This window comes from Canis lupus, chromosome 7, assembly GCF_011100685.1.
Source record: "Canis lupus familiaris isolate Mischka breed German Shepherd chromosome 7, alternate assembly UU_Cfam_GSD_1.0, whole genome shotgun sequence".
Lineage (NCBI taxonomy): Eukaryota > Metazoa > Chordata > Mammalia > Carnivora > Canidae > Canis > Canis lupus.
The window spans coordinates 57409225-57421504 of record NC_049228.1 but is presented as its reverse complement, the minus strand read 5'-3'; positions in this window follow the sequence as shown (position 1 = coordinate 57421504).

Sequence of the window (12280 nt, the reverse complement as noted above, 5' to 3'; positions counted from 1 at the left end):
TTCTATCAAAGCAGTACTTCCTTACCTGCAAATTTCTTGGAGCAGGTTCCCAAGTTCCTAAGTTCTTTTTTTTTTTTTTTAAGATTTTATTTATTTATTCATGAGAAACACAGAGAGGAGAGTGAGAGAGGCAGAGACACAGGCAGAGGGAGAAGCAGGCTCCATGCAGGGAGCTCGACATGGGACTCGATCCGGGGTCTCCAGGATCACACCCTGGGCTGAAGGCGGTGCTAAACCGCTGAGCCACCTGGGCTGCCCCCAAGTTCTTAAGTTTTTGTCCCAAGTTCCTTGGGAGCCTGTGGTAGGAGGGAAGGTTTGGATGGGTATGGCTGATAAAGATGGATTGAGAATTTCTGATTCTCTGACTATAATACAATATAAACTCACTGCAAATTCTTCCCAAATCATTGCTAAATAAAGATTATTGTCATAACTAGATATCAAGATAGCAAAAAATTAATTTAGATTTATTCTTATTCTATATTGTGGTAACTGGATATCAAGACAGGGAAAAATTAATTTAGACTTATACATATTCTATACACTTCAATGAACTTGAAACCATTCAGAGGCCTAAATATTAAAAAAAAATATGAAAAACTAGAAGAAAACAGAATAGTGTATGAAACATGTCCCATGCTGTAGGCTGTGTAGTAAAAATGAGGTCAAATTATGAGTAACCTCAACATAATAAAGGCCATATATGACAAACCCACAGCTAACATCATACTAAATGATGAATATTGAAAGTTTTTCCTATAAGATCAGGAACAAGACAAGGGTGCCCACTCTTACCACTCCTATTCAACATAATACTTACTGGAAGTCCTAGCCTAAGCAATCATGCAAAAGAAAGAACTAAAAGGTATTCACATCAGAAAGGAAGAAGTAAAATTGTCTCTGTTTGGAGATGGTATGATCCTATTTATAGAAAATCCTAAGGACTCCACAAAAAAAAAAAACCTGTTAGAACTAATAAATGAATTTGGGAAAGTTGCAGGATACAAAATTAACATACAGAAATCAGGTGGGTTTCTATACATTAACAACAAAACATCTGGAAAAAAAAAACCAACAAAGAAAGTAATCCTATTTGTAATAGCATCAAAAACAATAAAGTACTTGGGAGTAAATTTAACCAGACTGGTAAAAGATTTGTATACTGGAAACAATAAGACTTGGATTAAAAAAATGGAAGAAGACACAGATAAATGGAAAGATATTTAGTGTTCAGGGATCAGAAGAATTAAAATTGTTCAAATGTGCATAGTATCCAAAGCCATCCATAGATCCATAATCCCTGTCAAAAGTCCAGTCACATATTTTAGAGAAATAGAAATTCATATAGAATCACAAAAGACTACAAATTGCCAAAGCAAGCATGGGAAAGAAGAACAAAATTGGAAGTATCACACTTCCTCTTTCCAATTACATGATAAAGCTATAGTAATCGAAACAGCAGACATAGACAAATGGGAGAGAGAGCCCAGAGAAACATAGACAGTCAGCTAATATTCGACATGGTGGTAGTCAAAAATACTCAATGGAGAAAGAACAGTCTCATCAATAAATGGTGCTGGGAAAACTGGATAATCACATGCAAAATCATGAAATGAAACTCCTGTTTTTATACCACTCACAAATGTTAACTCAAAATGGATTAAAGACTTAAATGTAAAACCTGAAGCTGTAAAACTCCTAGTAGAAAAAACATGGGGAAAAGGGTTCTTTACAGTGGTTGCAACAAGTTTTTGGATCTGAAACCAAAAACACAGTCAACAAACGCAAAAATAAATGAGTGGCATCATATCAAACTAAAAAGCTTTTGCACAGTAAAAGAAACCCTTGGTGAAAAACAAAGGTAATCTAGGAAATGGGAGAAAATATTTGCAAACTGTCAGGTAAGGGGCTAATATCCAAAATATATAGGGAACTCACTCAACCCAATAGCAAAAAAAATTAGATTAAATAATGGGCAGAGGACCTGAATAGACATTTTTCTAAAGAAGATATGCAAATGACCAACAGGTACACAAAAATGATGTTCAACGTCACCCATCATCGGGGAAATGCTAATCAAAGCCAAATGAAATACCGCCTCACACCTGTTAGAGTAGCTATTATCAGGAAGACAAGGGATAAGGTTTGGTGAGGATGTGGAGAAAAAGGAATGTGCGGTGTTGGTGGGAACAAAAGTCGGTGCAGTCGCTATAAAAAACAGTATGGAGGTTCCTCAAAGATTAAAATAAGAACTACCATGTGATCTAACAATCCCACTTCTGGATGTATATCCGAAGGCGATGAAATCAGGCTCTCAAAAATATATCAGCACTCCCATGTTTATGGCAGCATTATTCATAATAGCCAACACCTGAAAACAACCAAAATATGGAAGACATGGCAGAGATAAACAATGGATTATTCAGTAACGAGAAGGAAAGCAATCCTGCCATTTTCAACATCATGGATAGACCTTGTGGGCGTAAAGCTAAGTGAAATAGAGAAAGACAAACACTATATGATCTTATTTATATATGGAATCTAAAAATGTCAAGCTTGGGGCATTGGCTGGCTCAGTCGGTAGAGCATGTGAATCTTAATCTCAGGGTTGTGAGTTCGAGCCCCACGTTGGGTGTAGAGATTACTGAAAAATAATGTCTTTCAAATAAAAATAAAAAGGCCAAACTCATAGAAACAAAGAGTTGAATGGTGGTTATCAGAGCCTGGGGGTTTGGGGGGCAAAAGGGGAGATATTGGTCAAAGGATACAAACCTCTAGTTACAAGATGAATAAGTTTTGGGGATATAATGTACCATATAGTGACTATAGTTAACAATACCATATTCTAATACTTCAAGGTTGCTAAGAGAGTAGATCTTAAATGTTCCCATCACATACACACAAATCATATTTATGTGAAGTGATGGAGGTGTTAACTAACTTTATTGTGGTAAACATTTTGCAGTATTTTACATGCATCAAATCAAAATCAATTTTTTTTTGAATGCACCATTTTTATTTTCCCTAAAAATTTAGGTAAAGGGAAGTTTGCAGGAAGAAACCATCAATGTGATTGAGAATGAGAAGGCCCAAATTTACTCAATTTTATGTCAATTAAATCTCAATAAAGCTAAAAAATTTTTTTTTTTGTAATGCAAAACCTATTTATTTCCATGTACGACAATGAAGATTGGGATACTATTAAAAGTAAAGCAGTCTTCTGTCAAATAGAGATCCAGATTTTTAAGTAGCTGCTTTTGGGAACTACTACGATGGAAGACTTGCTGTGTTGCCTTCAGATGTTAAGCCTGTCTGCCTGATGCTTCACCAAACTGTTCCGAGATGCCTTCCTTCGAAGTCATCTGCTTTTTTTTTTTTTTTTTAGTGATTTACTTATTTTTATTGAAAACACAAATATTAAAGAAAAACATTTAAATAAATTAAAAGTCATTCCACATCCCCCTACACTAACACAATGGATTTCAGCTTTGCATATTACCTTCCACATGCAAGAAGATTTTACAAAATCACAATCATAGTGCACATACTCCTTTATATTGTGCTTATTTTACTTACCATATCACAGACACGTCCATGATTTTACAATCTTCCAAATAATTATTTTAATGGCAGGATAGCACTTCACTATTTTATTAGTCCACTTTCTTCTTTGACGTGTAGACTATTTCCAATTTTTTTGCTATTACAAATAATGCAGACATAAACATCCTCATGCATTTAGCTTTGTTTTGTTTTTATATTATTCTCTAGGTTAGAAATCTAGTAGGATTTGTGGGGCAAAGATATGGTCATTTGGGGGGTTCCTTCTGTGTAGTACCATTTTGCATTTCCAAAGGGCTGTGTCTATTTAAAATGCCATATGAAATGAATGCATTAAACAGTTTCTTTCTAAAAAAAAAAAAAATCAAAAGGATTAGGTAGTTTTCAACTTCCATATTTAAAGTTAAAAATAATTACTATTTCTTAAAAAATGAAGAGTGTGGCTAGCTGGTCTAACAGATCACTAAAAGTTCAGCTAGCTTAAATAATGCTTCCCAACTTAAGTTTTGGCACACACACAAAGTAATACTGCAGGCACACTGGGGAAAGTGGACAAAGGTGTTTCTGCCCAGAAGCACCAGTCGCTCAGGCTACCTCTGGCTCCCCCAGGGGTGATGGAGACCCACATGTAGGCACATCGATGACCCAAAGCAGTCCGCAGAGAGCCAGCCTGGGGACTCGGGGGGTTCACGGGACACAGGGAAACACTTGATCTTAAGTGCAATTATCTTTAATAAAAGGCACATTGCAAGCAAGCTTCTGCTGGTCCTTCTGGAGGTGCCCAAGGGCCATGGGACGCTGCCACCCCACCCTCCCCGGGCCCCTGGACGCCGGGGTGGGGCACGCAAGTGGTGGGTGAGCTCTGACTGCAGCATGTCCCCAAGCCACCTTCCAGCGCGCCTCACCCTTCTCCCCGGGACTGGAGAACGTCCCATGGGCGTGGGGTCCGAGGTGTGCCCCCACGCCCCATCCCAGTCAGCACGGGGCTAACACTCGGCCTGATTCCCGCTTCCCTGCCGAACACGCCCCATCGTGTGGATGTGCTGGTTTGTTCAGTGGGCCTTAGGGCTGGTTTCGATTTCCCGCTAGTTTGAATAAAGCTGCGTTGAGCAATCATGGAAAAAAAAAAAAAAGGGTTATGAGGCTGGAGGATGTGCTTGCAGGAGCCTGAGGAGGGGGTGGGGGAGCAGGCAGGGGCTTTGTCAGTTCTGTGGGATTAGAGCCCAGGCTGAACGGAGTCCCCCTCTGTGCCCAGCTGTCTCCCACCCTGCTATGTTGAGTCTGCGAGCCTGGGGTATGCTAACTTGGGGTGATACAACCTGGAAGAAGAATCTTCTTCTTTAGGTTGACCTTCTTTAAGGTCGTATACCTTAAATTTACACAGTGTGATAGGTCGATCATATCTCAATAAAACTGGAAAAAGGTAAAAGGAAAAAGGTAATAAATTGTGTTTTCAGTCTTTTGGATCCATTTGCTTCTGTAAGTCCTCCCACCACTTCTAAGGCCTCTTTGGTAGCTTTTGAGAATTTCCAGAGGTTTCCTCACACAAGCTCAGCTATATATGGCATCCTTCATGTGCCCTTTCCTGCTCCAGCTCCCAGCAGCACTTTTTTCTGCTCTTATGGGTTGGATTATGTCCCCCAACATTCATTTGTTGATGTCCTAACATCCGGTCCCCCAGGACGTGACCATATTTGGAAACAGAGTGCTTGTAGATGTGATTCTTTCAGCTGAGGTCATCCTGGCATAAGGTGGGCCCCTAATCCAATATGACTGGTGTCTTTGTAAAAGAGGACATTTGGACACAGAAGTGCACATGGGGAGAATATCACGTGAAGACAAAAGCACAGATCAGGGTGCTGCTTGTACACGCCAAGGAACCACCTTCGGGAGAGGCCTGGAACAGATTCTTTCTCATGACCCTCAGAAGGAAACAACCCTGCTGGAACCTCACTCCTGGAAGTCTAGCCTCTAGACCTGTGAGATGATATATTGCTGCTATTTTAACAGTTCAGTTTGAAGAACTTTATTAGATCAGTTCTAGGAAAGTGATACACTTGACAGGTGCTTTCTGGAATATAAGCCCTATCAAGGTAGACACCCAAAAATGTGCCCTGTTTGTCATTGTGCTCCCAGGGTTTAGCCCAGAATCCGACCACTGTGCACATTCTTCATTGAGTGAAAGCCTAAATCCCCACTAGAGCTGCCAGCACCCACAGGCCCTGGCAGGGTGGGGTGGGGTGGCCGTGTCCTGGCCTGTCCTGTGCGGGGGGGTGGGGGACATGGCTGCTGGGAGGGTGTCCTTCCCTGGAGGCTTGCTGCCGCTCTATACTGTAACTTCCCCATGTTCTCTGAACCCACACTAGCCTGCTGGGCAGCACAACCAGCGCTGCGCAGAGATCTTATTAGGGATCATTCTCTGGGTTTGTCCTCTGCATTTCAGTTTTCCTAAGGTTTTGCAATGAATCCATGAGAGTGTCCCAAAGAAAAAAATATTGGACTTACGATGTGCAGAACTCAAAATACCACCTCGCTTCCAAGAAACCTGGTATTGCTTCTTTTTTAACCAATCGTGGAGGCTGATTGCTTCTCCCTTCTGGTGCTCTCTCAGAGGTGCCTCGGTGGCCGTGAGTGACAGTCCCTTGGTTGGCCCATCCCACCTGCCATCTCGACTTGCTCTATTATATCTGATTCTACCCATGAGGACTGTCTCAGTGAAGCTGTGGTCTCAACTCACATTCCAGCTCCTGGGGGTGTCCATGTGTGATGGTACGACACCGTAACTTATGTTTTTATGTTCACCAAGAACCTGTTTTCAATGTCTACTACTGGATGCACCTGCGCAATCCATTTCACCCATCCACCCATTCATTCAACAAACAGTTTCAAATAGAAAAGCGTTGGTTCTTAAAATGGCAAGCTTCGTCACCTAGATAGCTCATTTCCAGCTGGCAGTAAACATATAGTACTTTCGGACCTCAGTGTACTAGAAATAGGCTATGTTAACTGATTGACTAATTTCATCCGCCTGTGTCTGAATTTAGAGCCTTACAAACTGCCTATGTAACGCAGCATGCGACGTGACGCAGTGCTTGCTGCGATTTATGGACAGCATCCAGTATTCTTACCCATGGAGCTCTTGTCTGTATCATTTTACCAGCATCTCCTGTCTGTCTTTTTTTTGACAGCAAATTAAAAGAGGTCTTAGAAATCTGAAAGAAAAGGTGTACATCTGTAGAAATACGGGTTATTACTATCTTTTGAGAAACTCAACCTAAAAATTCGATTTTTCTCCATCTGTTCAAATCCGATTGTCCATCTGCTCTGCATTTCTTGCTTCCCTGTGGCTCACTTTGCACCTTTTCCAGGGCTCATTCACACTTGTCATTCAGTCATCTGTCCCTCCAAATCAGCAGCAGCCACAGTCTAATTTAACAGCGAGATGACAGGCTGCTCCTCTGGCTTTAATGTAGGCTAATTTGAACAATCTGCAGTCCTCTGTTTATTTTATTTTAATTTTCAGCCTTCTGCGGATGTTATCTCCTAGCACAGCAGAGGACGTTTTTGTTTCTAAGCTCAGTGCAACAGATGCTCTGTTGATTTTCCCATAGAGAAGGCAACCAGGAAAGCTAGAAGCATGACAGTTCTGGGGGGCTGGGCGAGCCTGCACCAGTAGAGCGTCCTTCTGTGACAGTGGGGCTGCTTTCTCTGACCTTGTTTCGATTTTGATACTGAAAGCACGAGTGAAGAGAGGCACGATCTTTTAAAATGTGGGATGTTTGCCTAAAAATGTTGTGGAACACATGGCAGGATGCTGGGTTTTAGATCCTTGAGGCTCCCATTCAGCTTTACATTCCTAGCCTTCCCCTCGTATCCCTCCCCTCATCCCACTGCAAGTTCGTGGGACTACCCAGTAAATATTTGTGGAATTGAATCGAATAGATTAGCACAATCAAAGACATGGTAAAAGGCAACAACACATTTCAAAGAATTATTTTTTAGAAAGAAGCTTTAAAGTAGAGACAATAACCTCATTTGGATCATTGTTATTAGCTTTTTAGGCCTCAATAATATTTAGGGTACATTTTTCCCTTGCCAATCACATATAATTGTGTCGTTTTGCATCTTCTCAGATTGACAGTCCTCCTGTCTTAAAATGTTAGGAAATGAGAAAAACACATCCTAGATTTTAATTTTTCATAACATTTGAGCAAAAATCCATAAACTTACAGCAAAAAGACAACACTCATCTAGAACCCAGAATGTGCTTTATTTTCTTACGTTGTATTATTTATTGTTTAAAAATCATATTTGTAGAATTTGTGCAGACTTAGCTCGAGTTTCATAGATGTCATGGGCTTTGGTTCTGCCTATGACCCTTGTCTGAGGCAACAGAGCCTGCTGAGAGGGGATTGGTGAGGACGTAATGAGCATTCTGTAAAATTTATTGCCTTATGGAACAATACTGGCTATTGATTAAGGGCTAATATGGGTGCAGGAAAAGTGGGTAGAATGCGAAGTTTCGAGAAAGCAAAAGGGGCCTGGCCTCAAGGCTGACTTGAGATAATTCTGTGAATTTACCACTCATCCATTCAAAAACATTTTTGAGCACACTATTCTCCACTGGGGATACAACAAGCAATAACACAAAGTTCAGGCTTTCTCTGAGCTTACAGGCAATGCATACAACGAGAAAAAAATTTTTGACAAATGTTAGGCAAAATTTATGGAAAAGAGAGTGACCCACTGGGTGGTTACACTATTTAGGATAGCTGGTTAAATCTCTTGAGGGTGACAATTAAGTGGAAATCTGAATATGTCACAGCACCAAGTGTGGGAGCTAGTAAGGAATCCTCGGAAGCAAGTATTCTTCAGGAATACTTTGAAATGAGTCCTTGAAATGACTATCAAGGAAAGTGTTGAAAGCTAAAGTCATGCTCTCAAAAGCTTCACCAGCATTTGCTCCTGTGTGATATCTTTCTTTTCTGAATCTCCTTTCTGGTACTTTCTGCAGATACCTTCTCAACATTCTACGCAGATGTCCGTCAGAGAGCCTAGAGCACATTGATGCACTGATTTCTTTACATGTCTGTCCTCTTATTTTTCCCTGTAAGCCTCTTGAGGACCAGAGTTGTGACCAGAGACGACGTCTTGTGTCGTCCACTTTTCATCTGTGGCTGGCAATCCCTGGCAAGGAGTAAGCATTTAACAATTGCATATTCAATCACTATATTTGTCTCATCTCCACACCTAGACAGAAACGTAGACTCTGAATCACATGCATTTTTTTATATATGAAGTTTTATTTATTTAAGTAATCTCTATACCCAACAGGGGGCTCAAATTCACCACCCGGAGGTCAAGAGTTGCATGCTGTACTGAGCCAGCCAGGCGCCCTCACATGTTTTTTTTTTTTTTTTTCTCACATATGTGTTTGCATCCCCAGGTGTCCAGCTGCCGGAGACATGTCATAAGAGGTGGGTCAAAATTTGGCAATTGGGGTCCTTAAATGCAAGCACTCAAAAGCCTTGCTTACACCCCACTTGGCTTTTGAGTGTTTGCTCAAAGGGTAAAGTGGAAAGAGGGGGAACAATATAAGCAAGTGGGAGATTTAGACAATAGTCCACTTTTTTAGGGTGTTTGTTGGATTTCTGACTAGATCTACATTGGGCTAGACAAAAGGGGGAAGGGTTAGGAGATAAATGGGGAGTTGGGGGAAGGGGACTGATATATTGGACACAGGATATTTGTTAAAAAGGTCAAATGATACTCTCAAGGCTAAAAAATGTTTCTAATAAAAGGCAAGCACATTTTTATACAAGAAAATGATGACACCGTAATTGTGCTAGTTTGGCTTTTTGTTTTCTTGCTAATATTACATCACCGAGTCACACAAGCGTGGTGAGGAGGGGACAATAAAAATAAGTTATCAATGCACTATTAACTCAGCGTGCTCTTACCTATTAATAAGACATTGATGTCTCCTCTTATGCGTGTCCCATCGAGAAGCACTTTCTCATTACCTCCAAGCGGCATACACAAAATGGCTTTTCTAATATACTCATGCCTGTGGATGCTTGGTGCTAAAGACTTGTTTAAATGGTCAAAGATATCCTATTTAAGAAACAGGAAACACTTACATTGCACATTATCAACATTAGAATAGGATCTCATTATCCATTAGCTGGTATTTGTGCGATTTATAACTCACTTTAGATTGAGTTTTGCAGAATTTCATGATCTTTGCCACATCATCAGCTGAAAACGTAGGTGCTATGTCTTTGCTCATCAGTTTGATATTATTAGCTGGGATTATGGCCTTGTGTTTTCTAGGCTGCAGAGATCTTTTAAGAGATGCTGCTAATTAACTATTAAATAAACGCTTGGATGAAGTTATCTTCATAACAGATAAGCTACTTGGAAATTGCTTTCAATAAAATGGAATGAGTTAAATTTTTTTCTTTCTATTTTTGTTAACCTTTGCTTGTCTTCTCTAAATCTCAGACAAAACACTATACTGTGTATTTTTTTTTTTTAAAGACTTGTGTTCTTAAAACTTTTGAAAGAAGGAACTAGTAAAGAGATCTTCCCTGAAATGGCCTATGGGAAATCAAGATGCTTCCAATGACTACTGGTGCTCTTGCTGCTTTGAGACAAATCTGGCACAATGCACCTGGGTTTTCACATAAGGGAAGAAGGAAACCTAATAGAGGCAAATGTTTCAAACCATAAAAAGTAAATCACATTATAATTTAGAGAGAATTATATATTCATTAAGTTGCAGATTTATTTTATTTATTTTATTTTATTTTATTTTACCATTTTCAATGAGAAAAGGTAAAGAGAAGTAAAAATCTAGGGAATTTGGGTGCCTGGCTGGCTCAGCATGCGACGCGATCTCCGGGTCATGAGTTCCAGCCTCACGTTGCATGTAGAGATTACTAAAACAAAACAAAACAAAAAACCCCAAAAACTTTTTAAAAATTGGGCAACTTGTACTTTTTTAGAGCTATGTCAGATTACTTCATTGGACTGAAAACTACATTCAGGCTTCAACTTTAAAAACAAATAAAGATTAATAGGTAAACACAGGTATCTTGAGACATTTAATATTTTTGACAAACATTGATCTTCCTTAAAAATGAATTTGTTGGCAAAAGCAAAATGGAAATGGTTAATTTGCTTCCATTCACTGATCCAACAACAAATAGTTATTGCATCTGACCAGGGAGGGGTAGTGGGCAGGCTGAGAGGCAGGCAGGTGGGCCAGTTTTGGGGGGGCCAGGACTAAGATAAATAAGACATGGGAGCCTACAATCCAGTGGCAAAACAGGAAGGGTTTAGACCTCAATTCACTTTCTTTTTTTTTTTTTAATAAATTTATTTTTTATTGGTGTTCAATTCACCAACATACAGAATAACCCAGTGCTCAACCCGTCAAGTGCCCCCCTCAGTGCCCGTCACCCATTCACCCCTACCCCCCGCCCTCCTCCCCTTCCACCACCCCTAGTTCGTTTCCCAGAGTTAGGAGTCTTTACGTTCTGTCTCCCTTTCTGATATTTCCCACACATTTCTTCTCCCTTCCCTTATATTCCCTTTCACTATTATTTATATTCCCCAAATGAATGAGAACATATAATGTTTGTCCTTCTCTGATTGACTTTCTTCACTCAGCATAATACCCTTCAGCTCCATCCACGTTGAAGCAAATGGTGGGTATTTGTCGTTTCTAATAGCTGAGTAATATTCCATTGTATACATAAACCACATCTTCTTTATCCATTCATCTTTCGATGGACACCGAGGCTCCTTCCACAGTTTGGCTATTGTGGCCATTGCTGCTATAAACATCGGGGTGCAGGTGTCCCGGCGTTTCATTGCATCTGTATCTTTGGGGTAAATCCCCAGCAGTGCAATTGCTGGGTCGTAGGGCAGGTCTATTTTTAACTCTTTGAGGAACCTCCACACAGTTTTCCAGAGTGGCTGCACCAGTGCACATTCCCACACAGTGTAAGAGGGTTCCCTTTTCTCCGCATCCTCTCCAACATTTGTGGTTTCCTGCCTTGTTAATTTTCCCCATTCTCACTGGTGTGAGGTGGTATCTCATTGTGGTTTTGATTTGTATTTCCCTGATGGCAAGTGATGCAGAGCATTTTCTCATGTGCATGTTGGCCATGTCTATGTCTTCCTCTGTGAGATTTCTCTTCATGTCTTTTGCCCATTTCATGATTGGATTGTTTGTTTCTTTGGTGTTGAGTTTAATAAGTTCTTTATAGGGATCCCTGGGTGGCACAGCGGTTTGGCGCCTGCCTTTGGCCCAGGGTGCGATCCTGGAGACCCCGGATCGAATCCCACATCGGGCTCCCAGTACATGGAGCCTGCTTCTCCCTCTGCCTGTGTCTCTGCCTCTCTCTCTCTCTGTGACTATCATAAAAAAAAAAAAAAGTTCTTTATAGATCTTGGAAACTAGCCCTTTATCTGATAGTCATTGCCAAATATCTTCTCCCATTCTGTAGGTTGTCTTTTAGTTTTGTTGACTGTATCCTTTGCTGTGCAAAAGCTTCTTATCTTGGTGAAGTCCCAATAGTTCATTTTTGCTTTTGTTTCTTTTGCCTTCGTGGATGTATCTTGCAAGAAGTTACTGCGGCCGAGTTCAAGAAGGGTGTTGCCTGTGTTCTCCTCTAGGATTTTGATGGACTCTTGTCTCACATTTAGATCT